The 7,500-nt window shown below is 39.5% G+C and overlaps 1 protein-coding gene across 11 annotated transcripts in view; it reads right to left on the bottom strand.

Annotated features, from left to right (window-relative positions):
- Positions 1 to 7,500, bottom strand: part of rbfox1 (RNA binding fox-1 homolog 1) — a 118,546-nt gene that overhangs the window by 85,715 nt on the left and 25,331 nt on the right. The gene's annotated exons all lie outside the window — the stretch shown is intronic.

Genomic DNA, 7,500 nt, shown 5'->3' with positions numbered 1-7,500 from the left:
AACCACAGTTGGTGAAATGCTGCTTGAGCTCCATCAACACACACTGTAGTCTATCTGTAGTCAGCCCCCGCCACACACACAAATACACACAGAAATACTCACAAGAGCATCAATGTAAATTCATCCGTCGTTAAAAATACTTCACAATATTCTGTGAACACATTGCTGGAGCTTATTATACACCGTGTTTTTAGTGGCTAATTAGCACATAGCATCTGTGGGGGGGGGAGGGGGGCGCACATTTACAACATCCCAGTCCCAGAATTCCTTCCTACGTTTTCCCAACCTTGATGTTCCCGACTCAGGGGCCAGACCTTAGATCAGAGATCTCAAACCCGCGGCCCACGGGCCACAAGCAGCACACTCATCAATGTCTTCACCGTTTCATATCATGTTATCATGTTGTAAACACAGCACGTGTTCGTGATATTTGTATAACAAAGGTTAGACATTTGGTTATAATGATCACATTATTAAATGTATGACCTTCAACATTGAATTGTATATATCTATATAAGCTTGTTTTGTTTTAATATTTACTTGATATTTTCTTTTAGCAATTTATAGATTCATTTCACATCCTTCTTTTATTGTGAAATATACATCATTCCATATCAAAACAAACACTTTTACGTTGAAATTCCCTGAAATATCATTATGAATATCTTCATAACAATATCACAATTGAATGTTTAAGCTCACATTAAACACCAACGATAGAGTTCTTTGAGTCAACCACTGGAAACTGTCTGCTTTTAGAAGGGCGTCATACATATGTACAGTTGCACTAATTACTAATTAGCATAATTAGTCTCGATGGAAACAGGGGTCCATGAGCACGTCGGGGATTGTTTTCCCCACCTGTTTTTTCTTCATCCTTGAAATGTGTATTTTAAGACTCTGACAGGTACCAAGATGAAATAATGTCCCATGGGTTTATTTTTAACCCTTTACTAAAACGATCCCAAATCTGAACCTGAAAGAACTGAAAAAGTTAACAACCTACACAGAATCTTAACATAGACACTTAAATAAGTGGGGAAAAAAAGTCCACTATGTGCTCGTGGACCATGTTTCCTTCTATATTAAATATTGAATATAAACGGAGCCATTGCTGCAGTTGTTAGGAGAACATGTCGTTGTCCAGACTGTGCTGGTTTCAGGGTTTCAGGGTTTAAGGGTTTAAAGGTTTCAGGGTTTCAGGGTTTCAAGGTTTCAGGGTTTCAGGGTTTCAGGGTTTCAAGGTTTCAGGGTTTCAGGGTTTCAAGGTTTCAGGGTTTCAGGGTTTCAGGGTTGGCTCCAATAGAAAGCGAGTGTTCATTAGTGTTGTTTTTGGCAGTCTAGTTTGAGTCTAGTCTTTGTTTCAAACTGTCATTTTAGTTTTTATTAGTCACATTTATATTTAGTCACATTCATACTCTTTTTGTAAAGTCATTTTAGTCTTATTGTATTCAGAATATTTTAGTCTTATTGTATTCAGAATATTCTAGTCTTATTTTATTCAGAATAGTTTAGTCTTATTGTATTCAGAATAATTTAGTCTTATTTTATTCAGAATATTTTAGTCTTTTAGTCGTCTCGCCTTCGTTCGTTGACGACAATATTCCGTCCTAATTTTCGTTGACGAATGAATAATGATGCTAATAATTAGCCAATCAGAGCCTGGTGTGTTTCTGTTACATGACCCTTTGACCCACTTCCCCGTGTGTGGGACCAATAAAGTCAAATGTAATCTAATCTAAACTTGAGACTTTCTTGATTTTTGTGATTTCAACTTTTCTGCATGGGCAGTCGTTATTTTTTATTTCTACTACCTGAAGTCAAATGTTATAAATGGAAAAGGTTTTTCTTGCCTGAGGATCCAAAAGTCTTGGTGAGATGAATGAAATACTACAGGTCTCTTTTTCTGCACTTTCATTGAGTGAATTTTCAATCAGATTGTGTGTGTGTGTGTGTGTGTGTGTGTGTGTGTGTGTGTGTGTGTGTGTGTGTGTGTGTGTGTGTGTGTGTACTGTATTTCTCTGCAGTAAAGCTGAAAAAGCTTTTATCTCCTGTGTTCAGCAGGTAGGTTTGGATTATCTGTTGAATCCCTGTACTTTGGGATCAGGTCTTCACTCGCCTGCTGCCACGCTGCTTTGAGTGTTATCTACAAGTTGACATGCTGTTTTCTCACAGTTCATACGCTCTACATCAGTCTGTTTGTGTCCCCGAGGATTAATGCTGTCCTTGCATATACACATATATATATATATATATATATATACTGTATATATATATATATATATATATATATATATATATATATATATATATATATATATATATAGTGCTATATAGAAATTAAAAAAAATGAGAGATGAATTAATTATGATCTGTAATTAATCTCTTTTTTAATCTCACCTAAAAATGACTGAGAAAAGCGCTCAATTTTTTCATTTAAATGTATAATTACATTATGTTTTTTTTGTGGGGCAACAAAAAGTTTGAGCTCCAATTTCGACTTTATATCTCATAATTTAGTCTTTTCATCTCATAATTTCGATTTACTTTGAGGATATGTTTATTATCAAGGCTAAGTTTGACCTATAACACTATAACTACAAGTAAATGAAAATGACCATTGGTCAACACTTTGACGAGAGAAGTGTTATAAAAATACAGACCATTCACCATTTACTTTGACACACACATCTCTGGGCTTTTTCCTCCCACAAAATCACAGTCTGACTGTGTTGATCTGTTTCATCCTCGTCATCATCATCATCATCATCATACACAAATATCATTATCATGTAAACATTAACAATGTCATCAAACCGCCGCTGTCAACAGCGCTGGAAGATTGTCAACACAAACTTTAGGACTAGAAACAGCAACTATAATAAACCAGTGTGTGTGTGAGAGTGAGTGAGTGAGTGAGTGAGTGAGTGAGTGAGTGAGTGAGTGAGTGAGTGAGTGAGTGAGTGAGTGAGTGAGTGAGTGAGTGAGTGTGTGAGTGTGACAGAGAAATCATACATCAGGATGAGGCCGCTGATGGAATGCTAAACAGTTTTCAGATCAATGTCAGTGAATGCAACTCAACTGTGCCATTTGTCCAGCAGAGAGACGTCAATACACCATGAGGGTCATCCATCACTGCATGTGTGTGTATGTACCAGCTCAATAGATATCAATGTCTCTCTCTCTCTCTCTCTCTCTGTCTGTCTGTCTCTCTCTGTTTCTGTCTCGCTGTTTCTGTTCAACATACATGTTTGTGCTGCTATCCTTTTAAGGACATGCATTAACTTCCATTCATTTGATGAACATGATCACATGGTAACACATTAAAGTGGCTACAGTTGTCTGTGTGTGTGTGTGTGTGTGTGTGTGTGTGTGTGTGTGTGTGTGTGTGTGTGTGTAAAGGGATAACAATAAATACATAATATATGAAAATTACGTTGACTTTTTCTCTCTCAAAGAATTGTCGATCAGATGTCTAATCGTATATTATTTCTTTTTCTTCTTTTTTGTTTTTATCATTTTCCTTTTTTCAGCTTCACACCAAAGTGGACCACCTGCCTCTGTCATCTTGTCCTCTCCCTTCTGTCCTCTTCTGTTCCACTAACTGTCCTCTTGTCCTCTTGTACAACACCCCTGAACCTTGTCTATGGTCTTCCTCCTCTCCTCCTGCCCAGCAGCTCCATCCTCTACATCCTTGGTTCAATATAACCACTGTCCTTCATCTCCAGCTCCACCTCCTGTCTTTGAGACAGAGCCACTGTACTTGTGTGAATGGGCGTGAACAATGAGTGATAGACATAGATGCTCTGTATAAAAGTGTGAGTGAACGGGTGAATGGCAGCTGTGAGTGTTCATCACGACAAGTAAAGCCATGTAAATACTAGTGCTGTCAGTTAAACACGTTATTAACGCCATTTTAACGACGTCAATGTTTCATCGTGAGATTAACGTTCTTTTTTGCCTGAGCAAACTTTGTCATTTTTCATTTTTTTTTTACATGTTGTTGCAACAACAGGGACGTTAGAAAAACTACAACAGCACACCGGACCTAGCTAGACCAGAAACACTAGCTAACGCTAGCTCCTTTAGCTCGGATTAGCTCGCTACGGCAACAACACATTAAACCGCGGCTCTTTATTCACACACTGCAGCTGATACACAGCCTCTCTTATTATTGTGCGGCTCTCACAATAAGAGCAATAAGTCACAATATGCAGGTGACAGAGATATCGTCTCAATAAAGCGAGCAGATCCACTTTTCTATGTTGATAAGAGCATTACAATGAGAAGAAATAATGGGACACAAAGAAATCAAGGGACATTTACAATAGATACAAATGTGCCATTAATGCGATTAATCGTGATTAAATATTTGAATAGTTAGACAGCACTAATTCACCATATTGTCTTGTAGACCTTCCCATTGACTTTTGCTGCTGTCTTTAGTTGTTAGGACAGATCATTTTCAGTTCATGTCATGTGAGTATGTTTTCCCACTTCTGTCCAGAACACCTTGAAAACAACCCCAGGGTAACTGCTCGTAAAAATAAAACAAGGAAAGTTTCCTGAAAGAACAAAAAATGTCATATTCTGATATAAACACAACGATATGATGACTGAAGGTCTACAGCGTGTCACCTCCGCCACAACACAGACAAACCAGCAAACAGCACATGAGAGCTGCTGGTCTCATGTCAAACACCGAGCACAGAGTTCAAACACCACAAAATGACACATGTGGATTAACTGATGAAGCAGCAGTGGATCAACAACCAACACCTGGCTGTTCATCGAGTCTCACATCACACATTTATCATACCCAGTCACACAGGGACACAGTGGCAGAGCCTGGGATCAAACCCACAACCTTTCACTTTCAACTAAACCATTCTCCTAAATCTGAGGTCATACTGTCATTATCTTAACTGGATTCATTTTTTTCTGCTCTTTTTGTTCATTTGTTGTGTTTTTTTTCAACGTTGTTGTTATTATTTTTTTCCAGTTGTGTGTATGTGTGTTGTGTGTTTACTGTCTTCAACAGCAGCAACAGGAATTAACCTTTGTGTATTGTGAGTGCTATAAAAACAAAGTGTCTTGCCTTGGTGCTAACTGAACTGCACTGACAGAGGCATGGACACATTACTTCTTATACAATATACTGTAGACCATAAGCACCACAAGTGTGTGTGTGTGTGTGTGTGTGTGTGTGTGTGTGTGTGTGTGTGTGTGTGTGTCTCTACCCTGTAAGGCTCAGTGTGACCCAGATAGCAGAAAGGATTTCACGCATTCGGGATCCCTCTAAATTAAAGACACTCACTTGTCTTTCTTCTCTCTCACTTTCTTGAGAGAGAAGAAAGAGAGAGAGAAGAAAGAGAGATGTGCGAGTGGGGGATTGGAATGGTGTCATGGACAGTCTCGTCTTCCCCCTCCTCCCCCTCCTCCCCCATCCCCTCTTCTTACTAAATCATCAAAAGGAGTTAAAACATCAACAGACATAATGAGGTTATGTCTGTTTTTCTTCATCTCTTCTCTGTAATCGCTCTGTTTTTCTTTGTGATGTTTGTTTCCCCCTTTAACAGCAGGTGGCAGAGGAGGTCTAAGTAGAAGTCTGATTATTTACATTTTTACACAGTTTTTCTTATTTCTAATAGTGACGTCTGTCTGTGCAGAAGCCTGCTGCGTGGCTAGTGGGAACACAAAATGTGGAAATGTGTTTTTAAGTTTAATCCTTCAGAGTTCCTGGGGACATTTCCTGCCATTCCATTTGTTATTCCTAAGCCATAGGACATGTAGAACATGTCTCTGAAATAATTGATGACAGATGCAATAAAGGTGTGCTGTTTGAGCGGGCAGCAGAGGTGGGAGACCTGAAACCCAGAGTCCGGAGTGTACAACTGAAACCCGGAGACAGGAGACCAGAAACCGGGAGACAGGAGACCTGAAACTCGGAGACAGGAGACCAGAAACCTGGAGACAGGAGACCAGAAACCCGGAGACAGGAGACCAGAAACCTGGAGACAGGAGACCAGAAACCTGGAGACAGGAGACCAGAAACCTGGAGACCAGAGCCTCGGTGTCGGACACAGTAAACAACGACCAAAATCTACTGCTAACAGCTGGTGCCACGGCACGGAGTCACATGACAACACTTGGGAGTCATGTGACTCAACTGGCTGCATTTGATTGGCAGGATTGTGTCAGCCATAGTCAACAGAGAGAGAAATAGATCGCACATGTAATAAAAAAAGATATTAAATAATAAAGTAATGACTGTCACTTAGCCAAATGGAACGGCGTAAATGTAGCGTACTTTCTACAAATATCTACACAAGTAAAAGAAAAAGTATGTTACAATAAAACTACTCCAAAAAGTTACTCAACTATTTGTAACAGAGTAAATGCAGCGTGTTACTTTGGAAACAATGAGATCGTTTAGGTTTGTTTCTGTCTGGGAAGCAGCTTGAGACACAGACTCTAAACATGGCGTCACAAACACAAGGACAAAAAGATTGTGTCCATGATTTTATCCATTTATGATTAAAACAAGATTGTTTCAGCTTCTTAAATGTGAGTATTTTCTTCATTTCTTTGCTCGGAGAACAAAGAAACCATTAAAAGTCAATCATTCTGACATTTGAGAGCATCATTATTTCCAGGTTTGACAAACACCAATCAACAATTTTTAAGCTTTTCTGATATTTTATGGACCGAACTATGAATCGAGAAAAGAATCGATGATGAAAAGAATCGTTGGTTGCAGCTCGAATTATATCTTAAGAATATGTTTGTCACCTTATCAAGATTACACACACAAGATTACACACACACACACACACACACACACACACACACACACAGGGGCAGCCAGAGGGCAAGTGGAAAAGGGAAGTTGGCTTGTAACTGGAGGGTTTCCAGCCTTTGAGCAAGACACCAACTCGTCATTGCTCCCTGTAGACCGAGTTAATTGGACAAAAAAACCATGTTAAACAACCACAGTAAAAATAATGCTGGCGTGTTTCCATCTTGTATGTAAATAAGTAATAAGACAGCGGCCTCTGCAGTCACAATTACACTTCTGCTAAAAGAAGGAAGGAGAGTCGGTGCCTTTGGCCTATATTCTTTCTTTCCTTCATCCTTTATCGCGCTCTCTCTTTCCATCTTCCTCTCCAGTCATGCGTGGAGTGCTGCCGTATCATTACGTGAACACAACCATGGACTGTGTGTGTGTGTGTGTGTGTGTGTGTGTGTGTGTGTGTGTGTGTGTGTGTGTGTGTGGGGGAGAGACAAATGGGCATGTGCAACGAACAGGAAATGACAGCAACTCAGAGCAGGACGCACACACTCATTCACCCGTATCAGTGACACATACACACTTTCATTTGGAGGCATATTTAATACATTTTGGATTATTTCATGTGTTCAGGGAGCAACAGTCTCCGCTTCCTCGGCCCTTTTCCTTTTTTTCAGCTCAGTGAAATGATTGAGCAAAGCAGTGAATGA

The sequence above is a fragment of the Solea solea genome, chromosome 16, assembly GCF_958295425.1.
Source record: "Solea solea chromosome 16, fSolSol10.1, whole genome shotgun sequence".
In the NCBI taxonomy this organism is placed as follows: domain Eukaryota; kingdom Metazoa; phylum Chordata; class Actinopteri; order Pleuronectiformes; family Soleidae; genus Solea; species Solea solea.
The sequence above is the reverse complement of the archived record's forward strand: the minus strand, read 5'-3'. Positions and strand labels throughout refer to the sequence as shown.